We start from the raw sequence: 10,862 nt of genomic DNA, 5'->3' as shown, positions 1-10,862 counted from the left end.
GCAACCGCAGCGGCGGCGGCAGGAGCGGAGCCGGACTGTCAGCGCGGCCGGGCGCTCCCGGGATGCGAGCGGCCGGGCGGGCGGACGGGAGGGGCGCGGCCCCAGGGGGCGGCTCTCGGGGCGGGACGGGGACACCCCCGAGGCGGAGCGCCTCGCCCCACCGCCCCGGACGCCCACACGCGCCGCCCAGCCCGGCCACGACGCGCCTCTCGCCGCAGGCTCGGGCAGAAGCCAGCTGGAAGGGGGTCTCCGAGGTCTTCTAGACTGACCCCCTGCTGGAGCGGGAGACCCTCCGCCCCTCCAGACGGATCTATGGGGAATTGAAGGGCACAAGGCATATAAAGTTGCCAGGTTGGGAGGTCCCTCAATAGAGTTGGAGGGGGTCTCCGAGGTCTTCTAGACTGACCCCCTGCTTGACCGGGAGACCCTCCGCCCCTCCAGACGGATCTATGGGGAATTGAAGGGCACAAGGCATATAAAGTTGCCAGGTTGGGAGGTCCCTCAATAGAGTTGGAGGGGGTCTCCGAGGTCTTCTAGACTGACCCCCTGCTTGACCGGGAGACCCTCCGCCCCTCCAGACGGATCTATGGGGAATTGAAGGGCACAAGGCATATAAAGTTGCCAGGTTGGGAGGTCCCTCAATAGAGTTGGAAGGGGTCTCCGAGGTCTTCTAGACTGACCCCCTGCTTGACCGGGAGACCCTCCGCCCCTCCAGACGGATCTATGGGGAATTGAAGGGCGCAAGGCGTATAAAGTTGCCAGGTTGGGAGACCCCTGTAGTTGAACATGGACTCCTAGGCTTGGAGGGGGTCTCCGAGGTCTTCTAGACTGACCCCCTGCTCGAGCGGGAGACCCTCCGCCCTTCCAGACAGATGGCTGAGGAAATCTGGGAACTAAAGTCCAGACGGATCTATGGGGAATTGAAGGGTACAAGGCGTATAAAGTTGCCAGGTTGGGAAGTCCCTCAATAGAGTTGGAAGGGGGTCTCCGAGGTCTTCTAGACTGACCCCCTGCTCGAGGGGGAGACCCTCTGCCCTTCCAGACGGATCTATGGGGAATTGAAGGGCGCAAGGCGTATAAAGTTGCCAGGTTGGGAGACCCCTGTAGTTGAACATGGACTCCTAGGCTTGGAGGGGGTCTCCGAGGTCTTCTAGACTGACCCCCTGCTCGAGGGGGAGACCCTCCGCCCTTCCAGACGGATCTAAGGGGAATTGAAGGGCACAAGGCGTATAAAGTTGCCAGGTTGGGAGGTCCCTCAATAGAGTTGGAAGGGGGTCTCCGAGGTCTTGTAGACTGACCCCCTGCTCGAGGGGGAGACCCTCCGCCCTTCCAGACGGATCTATGGGGAATTGAAGGGCACAAGGCGTATAAAGTTGCCAGGTTGGGAGGTCCCTCAATAGAGTTGGAGGGGGTCTCCGAGGTCTTCTAGACTGACCCCGTGTTCGAGGAGGAGACCCTCTGCCCTTCCAGACGGATCTATGGGGAATTGAAGGGCGCAAGGCATATAAAGTTGCCAGGTTGAGAGGTCCCTAAAAAAGAGTTGGAAGGGGGTCTCCGAGGTCTTCTAGACTGACCCCCTGCTGGAGCGGGAGACCCTCCGCCCTTCCAGACAGATGGCTGAGGAAATCTGGGAACTAAAGTCCAGACGGATCTATGGGGAATTGAAGGGTACAAGGCGTATAAAGTTGCCAGGTTGGGAAGTCCCTCAATAGAGTTGGAAGGGGTCTCCGAGGTCTTCTAGACTGACCCCCCTGCTCGAGCGGGAGATTCCTCCGCCTTCCATGGGGAATTGAAAGGCACAAGGCGTATAAAGTTGCCAGGTTGGGAGTTCCCCTGTAGTTGAACATAGACTCCTAGGCTTGAAGGGGGTCTCCGAGGTCTTGTAGACTGACCCCCTGCTCGAGCAGGAGACCCTCCGCCCTTCCAGTTTCTATTCTAGAATCCGAATAGTTCCTCAACCTTATTTTAATTTTTATATTGCGGTGACCAAAACTGGGCCTTGAAAGCTCCCCATCTTCCAGTGGCCGGGATAAATAATATTGCGCTAAATTGTAAAGGCGACTTACGTGCCATGAGAATTATATATATATATATATATATATATATATATAAAAACCAGCTCTGGCTTGGCTTTGAGAAAAGGGTGACTAATGGCAAGGAGACGCAGGCGTGGCTCCAGAATTAACGGGGAGACACCTATAAGCCGAAAAGCCCAACGAGAGAGACTCGAACCGCAGACAGGCCTTGACCTGCTCTTGCCTTTCTCTTTCTCCGGCATTTGTCCTCACCGCGACGGCTCCCTACGCCGGTTGAAATCCCCAGGCAGGAGTAAAGCCGGAGCTGCGTCTGAGACCGAAAAGCTGGCCTGCCTCGCCCAGAAAGGAGAATTGTGGTTCAGCTGCAGTGGGTTGCCTTTTGTAATAGCTGCTGAAAAGGCTTCTACCCTTCCCTTCCCTCTATCTTCCTTTCCTTTCCTTTCCTTTCCTTTCCTTTCCTTTCCTTTCCTTTCCTTTCCTTTCCTTTCCTTTCCTTTCCTTTCCTTTCCTTTCCTTTCCTTCCTTTCCTTTCTCTCTCCTTTCCTTCCTTCCTTCCTCCCTCCCTCCCTTCTTTCCACCCTTCTTTCCTTTCCTTCCCTTCCTCCCTCCTTTCCTTCCTTCCCTTCCACTCCTCTTCCTTCCCTCACCTTCCTTCCTTCTTCCTCCTCTTCCTTCCTTCCATTCCTCCCTCCCTTCTTTCCGTTCCTTCCCTTCTTTCTCCCTCTCCTTCCTTCCACCCTCCCTCCCTTCTTTCATTCCCTTCCCCTCCTCTTCCTCCTTTCCTTTCCTTTCCTATCCTATCCTATCCTACTCTTTCCTTTCCATTCTCTTTCTTTCCTTTCCTTTCTTTCCCTCTTCATCCTTTTCTTCCCTTCCCTCTTCTTCCTTTCCTTTCCCTTCCCCTCCTCTTCTTTCCTTTCCCTTCCTTTCCTTCCTTCCCTTCCCTTCCCTTCCTTTCCATTCCCTTCTCTCTCCCTCTCCTCCCTCCCTCCTTCCCTTCCCTTCTCTCTCCCTCTCCTTCCTCCCTCCCTCCCTTCCTTCTTTCCTTCCTTTCCATTCCCTTCCTTTCCCTTCTCTCTCCCTCTCCTCCCTCCCTCCCTTCTTTCCTTCCCTTCCCTTCCCTTCCCTTCCTTATCCTTCCCTTCTCTCTCCCTCTCCTTCCTCCCTTCTTTCCTTCCTTTCCCTTCCCTTCTCCATCCCTCCCTCTCCTCCCTCCTTCCCTTCCCTTCCTATCCCCAGGATGATCCTTGTGTGTCTCTCTCTTCCACACACCCCCACCCTCCTTGCCTCCCACCCCCCCTTCATTCATCCCTCCCACCCCTATCATTCTATTTTCTATTATAACCTTGTGGGGGGGGGAAGTCCCTTAAGAGACCTTCTCTTGGTCCCTTCCAGGTCTATTCTGATCGATCGGATACGGGGCAACCCGGAAGTCCATTTCCATGGCCCTCTCTCAACTTTTGCATCGTATAATATTTAAAAAAAGAGATTTAAGGCTCTAGAAAAAGCACAGAGAAAAGCATCAAAAGATGATCAAAGGCCCTATGAAGAACAGCTGTAAGATTTGGGTTTGGCCAGTCTATAAAGAAAAGGAGGACTAGGTGGGATATAGGATAGCAGTCTTCCAGTATTTGAGGGGCTGCCCCAAAGAAGGGGGGGGGGTTTCCACCTATTCTCCAAAGCCCCTGAAGGCAGGACAAGAAGCAACGGATGGAGACTCATCCAGGAGAGAAGCAACTTAGAACCAAGGAGAAATTTTCTAACCGTGAGGACAATTAACCAGCGGAACAACTTGCCACCAGAAGTTGTGAATGCTCCAACGCTGGAAGTTTTTTTTTTTTTATTGCAAAAGTTTTACAATTACATTTTCACCCCATTTTTCCCCCCCAAAGCCCCCCTAACCCTCCCCCCCTGACTTCCACAGAGTATAATCCCATCAAAATCCCCTTTTTTATAAAACTTGAACCCCCTCAAACCCCCTTATAATTTTTTATCTTCACAAAATTCATACATTTCTATTTTTATATAATACTTTCAATGAAAAGCTATTTGATACTTCCTAATTTGAGATTTGTTCTGCGCATAATCTATCCATTTTTTCCATTCCCATTCATAAGTCTGTTGTGAGCGATCTTTTTTTTTTTTTATATATAATTTTTATTAATATATTCTATGCACTAATACACAAATAAAATATACAATCCTGCCACCATGGTATAATATGATTACATTGTCCATAAGTATAAAATCATTCCTTTATACATACATATTTGCCACCATATATATATACATCATCATATATCTATTCTATCCCACCTTTTCTGGACCCAATCGTACCATACTTTCCAACTGTTATAAAATTCTGAATCTTTTTTTACCATTGATCAATCTAGTTAATCTATCTGATTCCGCACACTCATTAATTTTATATATTATTTTCAAATCCATCGGTAAGTATTGATTTTTCCACTCTTGCGCATACGCTAATCTTGCTGCAGTGATAATGTGAATCAACAAGAACCATATATCTGATTTAATATTCAAAGGTTTTGCCCCCAATAGGAAAATCTCAGGTCTTAATTCCAAATTAATCTGTGTAATTTCCAAAATCCATTGCCGTATTTTTTTTTATTTTTTTTTTTTCCAATATTTTGAGCGATCTTTTAAATATGCCGAAATCTTCGCCATCTCCGCAAAACTGGCCACCTTCAAAGTCCATTCTTCGATAGTGGGCAAAGCTTCATTTTTCCAATATTTACCTATCAATAATCTCGCTGCTGTTATACTGGAAGTTTTTTTTTTTAAAGGAGAGATCAGGCAACGCATTTGTCTGAAAGGTTGGACGAGAAGACCTCCGGGGTCCCTTCCGACTGTATTATTCTGGATTCTGCCTCCTCTTTGCCTCCCCGCTGGATTCTCTCCAGAGCTATTCTGGGACCCTTTCCTAACGCCAATGTGTTTATGAACCCAATAAACAAGGGCGGCCTTAATCCCGGCAGCAGCAGACGGGACCGAGATTAAGCCGGGTTGCAAAGGTTCTTGCCGGCGTGCGTGGGGCTTGTGTTTTTCGAACACGAGTAATTGGTTTATTCCTGAGGTAACTATATAAATAGCGAAAGGGGAAACGCTTCCTGTTCCAAAGCAAATAATGAACTGCCAGCAGGTTGGCATCTGGCCACCGAACGGCAAAAAGGACAGCCACGCATCAGGGGGCAGCTATGTGCAGCCGCCGGGCCTCCTCCTCCTCCTCCTCGCGAGCCGTCAAACTTGGCCCTTTCCCTGGAACTCCCTTCTCAAAGTGGGGGGGGGGGGGGCTTTCAATCAGAAGAGAGCCTTGGAAGGGACCTTAGAGGTCTTCTAGTCCACCCCCCCTGCTCAATCAGGAGACCCTAGGCCGTTTCAACCAACCAATCAGTCAGAATAGCCTTGGAAAGGGACCTTAGAGGTCTTCTAGTCCAGCCCCCCTTGCTCAATCAGGAGACCCTAGGCCGTTTCAACCAACCAATCAGTCAGAATAGCCTTGGAAAGGGACCTTAGAGGTCTTCTAGTCCACCCCCCCCTGCTCAATCAGGAGACCCTAGGCCGTTTCAACCAACCAATCAGTCAGAATAGCCTTGGAAAGGGCCCTTAGAGGTCTTCTAGTCCAGCCCCCCTGCTCAATCAGGAGACCCTAGGCCATTTCAACCAACCAATCAGTCAGAATAGCCTTGGAAAGGGACCTTAGAGGTCTTCTAGTCCAGCCCCCCTGCTCAATCAGGAGACCCTAGGCCGTTTCAAACCAACCAATCAGTCAGAATAGCCTTGGAAAGGGACCTTAGAGGTCTTCTAGTCCAGCCCCCCTGCTCAATCAGGAGACCCTAGGCCGTTTCAACCAACCAATCAGTCAGAATAGCCTTGGAAAGGGCCCTTAGAGGTCTTCTAGTCCAGCCCCCCTGCTCAATCAGGAGACCCTAGGCCATTTCAACCAACCAATCAGTCAGAATAGCCTTGGAAAGGGACCTTAGAGGTCTTCTAGTCCAGCCCCCCTGCTCAATCAGGAGACCCTAGGCCGTTTCAACCAACCAATCAGTCAGAATAGCCTTGGAAAGGGACCTTAGAGGTCTTCTAGTCCAGCCCCCCTGCTCAATCAGGAGACCCTAGGCCGTTTCAACCAACCAATCAGTCAGAATAGCCTTGGAAAGGGACCTTAGAGGTCTTCTAGTCCAGCCCCCCTGCTCAGTCAGGAGACCCTAGGCCGTTTCAACCAACCAATCAGTCAGAATAGCCTTGGAAAGGGACCTTAGAGGTCTTCTAGTCCAGCCCCCTACTCGGGCAGGAGACCATTTCAGAGGTGGCTGTCCAGTCTTTTCTTAAAAAAGCCTTAAACCTCCTTAAACCTTAAAAGTCTTAAAAACCTCCAGTGATGAAGCACCCCACGACTTCTGGTGGCAAGGAGTTCCACTGGTTCATTGTCCTCAACGGTCAGGAAATTCTTCCTTAGTTCTAGGTTGCTTCTCTGCTTGATTGGTTTCCATCCGTTGCTTCTTCTCCTGCCTTCTGGTGCTTTGGAGAATAGGTGGACCCTCCTCTTCTTTGGGGGCAGCCCCTAAGATATCGGAAGACTGCTCTCATGTCCCCCCCAGTCCTTCTTTTCATTAAACTAGACACCCCCAATTCCAGCAACCGTTCTTTATATGTTTTATCCTCCTGTCCATTAATCATCTTTGTCGCTCTTCTCTACGCAGGGGGTCAGACTATAAGACCTCCAAGGTCCCTTCCGACTCCGTGATTCAGTTTCCATCACCTCCCCCCTCTCCTCCTCCTGCAAGAGACCAGGATGCTCCCGATTCCCCCTTCCCCAAATTTTTCATTAACTCCAATTCCCACCCACCCCCCTCGTCACATTTTTCATTAACCCCTGATCCTCCCCCTCCCCAAATTCTTTTTTTCATAAACTCCAGTAGAGTCGCTCAGTTTTTTTTTCCCTCCCCCCCCCCCCCCGAAAGCTAGATTGGTTTTGGAATTAATGATTTTTTTTTCTTCTTCTCTTGCTGACCAAGCTGGGAAGTCTTCAACCCTCATCAACAATCATTAACCGGGGCACGGAAAGATTTGGGCTGCGCCCGGCTTCGTAAACTCACATTTTTTCCCCTTGCTTTCTTCCTTCCTTCCATGTCCTGTTGGCTTTTTATATCTTGAAAAGGACTGTTCGCTCTGGATTTTTTTTTTCCTGCTTTCCCCCCCCCCCCCCCCCAGAAATGCAAAACGATGCCCGTAATATCTATCTGGCTCGTAGCACTAGGACCGATTCTTATTTTATTCATATTTATATTCTTATTTTTTTATTTATTTACGTCTTTTTCCTCTGTACAGTTTTTAACTTCTACGACTGTAACTCACCCAGCGTGAGATAGGCGGCTAATAATTTTTACCAAGGAATAAATTCTACAGACAAAAATAACACTCAAGGCAGGGTAGCCGTCGACGTACGGCAGGAATGGAGCCCCAAAGGTCGGTTGTTAAGTGAGACATTTGTTAAACGAGCCTTGCCCCATTTTACGAATTTTCTCGCCGCGTTTGCTAAGCGAATTCCCCGCCGTTTTGAAATTAGCAACACCGTTGTTAAGTGAATCTTGACTTCGCTGGTCAGAAGGTCGCCAAAGGGGGAGGGGGAAAAAAATCACATGACCCCCAGTGCAACTGTCATAAGTACATGCCAGTTGCCAAGCTTTTGAATTTTGATCACGTGACACCGGGGAATGCCGCAACGGTCGTAATTGTGAAAAACGTAAATTTTTCATCAGGCGCTTTTTTTTCAGTGTCCTAACCGCAAACGCTCACGAAACAAATGATTGTAAATCAAGGATCGTCTCTATAACCGAAGGATTTACCAGCGATATTATTTAAAATGATCACCGACACTAACCAAATCTCTGCGTTTCTTGTTTTTAAACATCGCCAAAGGTTTTCCCCCTCCTTCATTTCTGGGAAATCTGTGCACCTCCCTGAAATCTTTTTCTTGTAAAAAAAGTTTAGCAGAAAGGTTCGAATCTATCTTGAAGCTTCAAATTGTTGTTTTGTTTTTTTTAATGTACAATTCCAGCCTAGCCTACCCAATTTTGTTTTGTAAGCATTTTTCTTCTCTTAACACAACACACTTTTGTTTAGTCTTTCCGAGAACACAAAGATCCTTGGGCCGACTTTTACCCCCAAATACCAATTTTTAAACATTATGCACATTGCAAGATCGTGCATTTAGGACGATTAATCAGACTTCCCACGATGCAGGACCGTTTGCATCCAGTGCAGGCAAAATATTTCTTTAAAGAAGGAAAATGCATACATTCCTCTTTTTTTTCCCCCGTATATATATATTTTTTCCCTTTTCTTTGCCTCGTCGGGCGCCTCTCCTCAACTCCGACTTAGCCGAGACGATTTTCCGAGGAAATTTCTGAATTGAACAATGTTTTTTTTTTTTCTGTTTGCATTATTTGCTGAACTAGTTAAAAAAAAAAAAGGACAAGTAAAACCAAAGAAGTAAAATAAAAAAATCGGCAAAAGTTTTGTGCTGGGAACGGTGAAAATGTCGTATTGATTTTTTAAAATGGATTATTTATTTATTTATTTATTGGTTCTATTTATATGCCGCCCTTTTCCGGAGACTCAGGGCGGCTTACAATGCGTTAAGCAATATGTAGAATTATGTAGAATAGAATGGAGAAGAGAAGAGAAGAAAAAATAGAAGAAAAAAGGAGAGAAGAGGAAAAGAGGAGAAGAGAAAAGAGAATAGAAGATGGAATGGAATGGAATGGAATGGAATGGAATGGAATGGAATGGAATGGAATAGAATAGAATAGAATAGAATAGAATAGAATAGAATAGAATAGAATAGAATAAAATAGAAATAGAAATAGAAATAGAAATAGAAATAGAAATAGAAATAGAAATAGAAATAGAAATAGAAATAGAAAAGGATAAGGATTAGAGAATAGAATAGAATAGAATAGAATAGAATAGAATAGAATAGAATAGAATAGAATAGAATAAACAGAGTTCGAAGGGACCTTGGAGGTCGTCTAGTCCAGCCCCCTGCTTAGGCAGGAAACCCTATCCCATTTGTCTGAAAATGTATATATATATATATATTCTCTTGATTTTTATTCTGCTGAAACTGCCTAGACTCATGCTGGCCAATTCCTAGTTAGTCAATTGCTCACGCTGGTTAATTGCATCTTAATCCATTGACACGTTAAAGTCGATTTGCATGTTGGACCATCGCACATTTAAGTTAATTTCATTTTTAACACCGTCTGGAGTTTCTGGCGAGAAATAGGCCATGCTGCTGTAACCAGATTCCTGCCCCCGAGAAGGTGAACTGGACTAGATGACCTCCAAAGTCCCTTCTGGGATGCTACGCCTTCGTTCTAGATCTGCCTGCGCATTCAGTTACACGAAAGAGAGCCAAGAACCGGGTTACACAAACACTTCCTCCGTCCCTCGTTGGTTTCACCGGGCATCGCGGCTTCCCTGCTCCGTAAACCGTGGTTTGCAAACCATCGCGTAGCCAGCTTCGCACAACAACATGGACTTCCTTCCCACCAAAGGTGTGAACGCAGCCGTATATTTTCAACCCAAGTTGCTCCGTCCCTTAATGCTCGCTTTGTCGTTTTGAGCCTCTCGGTTTTTTTTGACTCTGCGGGAGAAACGGAAAAAGAAGACCAAAGCAAATATATTTCTGCCGAAAACAAGCAAGCAAAACAACTTTTCGCACAGACGCAGGCACCCCTGCCTGGCTGTTGATGTCAGACAAATTGCAAACACAACACATTTTGCTCGCTCGGATCCCGCTCTCTTGTCCCGTTTTCCTCCCCCCACCCCGACTCCCCACCTCCGTGGGTTGGGCCACGGGCCACGCTCGGATTTCTGCAGGGAAACGTCCCCCGCCAGCTGAAAAATTCGACCTTGCTGGGATCCGCCATTTGTTCCTAACTCCCCTTTTCCCCCCCTCCCCCCCAGTGCCATTGTATCCTTGAAGGGTCACTAAATGAACTGTCGTAAGTCGAGGATTACTTAGAATGTGGGTGTATAGACACAGTTTTGTATTTATTTCTTTTGTCGTGGTCATGTACTGTATATTGGAGGAGGTGGTGATCCCTTTGAGAGCTGTATGCCACGAAATTTCACTTTAATGTATGCCGATTAGTACAATGAAGTTATTTATTCTATTCTATTCTATTCTATTCTATTCTATTCTATTCTATTCTATTCTATTCTATTCTATTCTATATTTTCTATTCTATTCCTATTCTATATTTTATATTCTATTCTATTCCTATTCTATATTTTCTATTCTATTTTCTATTCTATTTTTTATATTCTATTCTTTCTACATTCTATTCTACGTTCTACTCTATTCTATATTTTATATTTTATATTCTATTCTATTTTTATATTCTATTCCCTATTCTGTATTTTATATTCTATTCTATATTTTATATTCTATTCTATTCTTTCTACATTCTATTCTATATTTTATATTCTGTTCTATATTTTACATTCTATTCGATATTTTCTATTCGATATTTTCTATATTCTATATTCTATTCTATATTTTGTATTCTATTTTATATTCTATAATCTGTTCTATATTTTATATTCCATTCTATTCTGTATTCTCTTCTCTTCTATATTCTCTTCTATATTTTATATTCTCTTCTATATGTTATATTCAATTCTATGTTCTATTCTATTCTATTCTATATTTTATATTCTACTCTATATTTTATATTCTATTTTTTCTACATTCTATTCTATATTTTATATTCTATTCCATATTTTATGTTCTGT

The sequence above is a fragment of the Pituophis catenifer genome, unplaced genomic scaffold, assembly GCF_029215685.1.
Source record: "Pituophis catenifer annectens isolate HBS135680 unplaced genomic scaffold, rPitCat1.0.hap2 SCAF_18, whole genome shotgun sequence".
NCBI lineage: Eukaryota > Metazoa > Chordata > Lepidosauria > Squamata > Colubridae > Pituophis > Pituophis catenifer.
The sequence above is the reverse complement of the archived record's forward strand: the minus strand, read 5'-3'. Positions refer to the sequence as shown.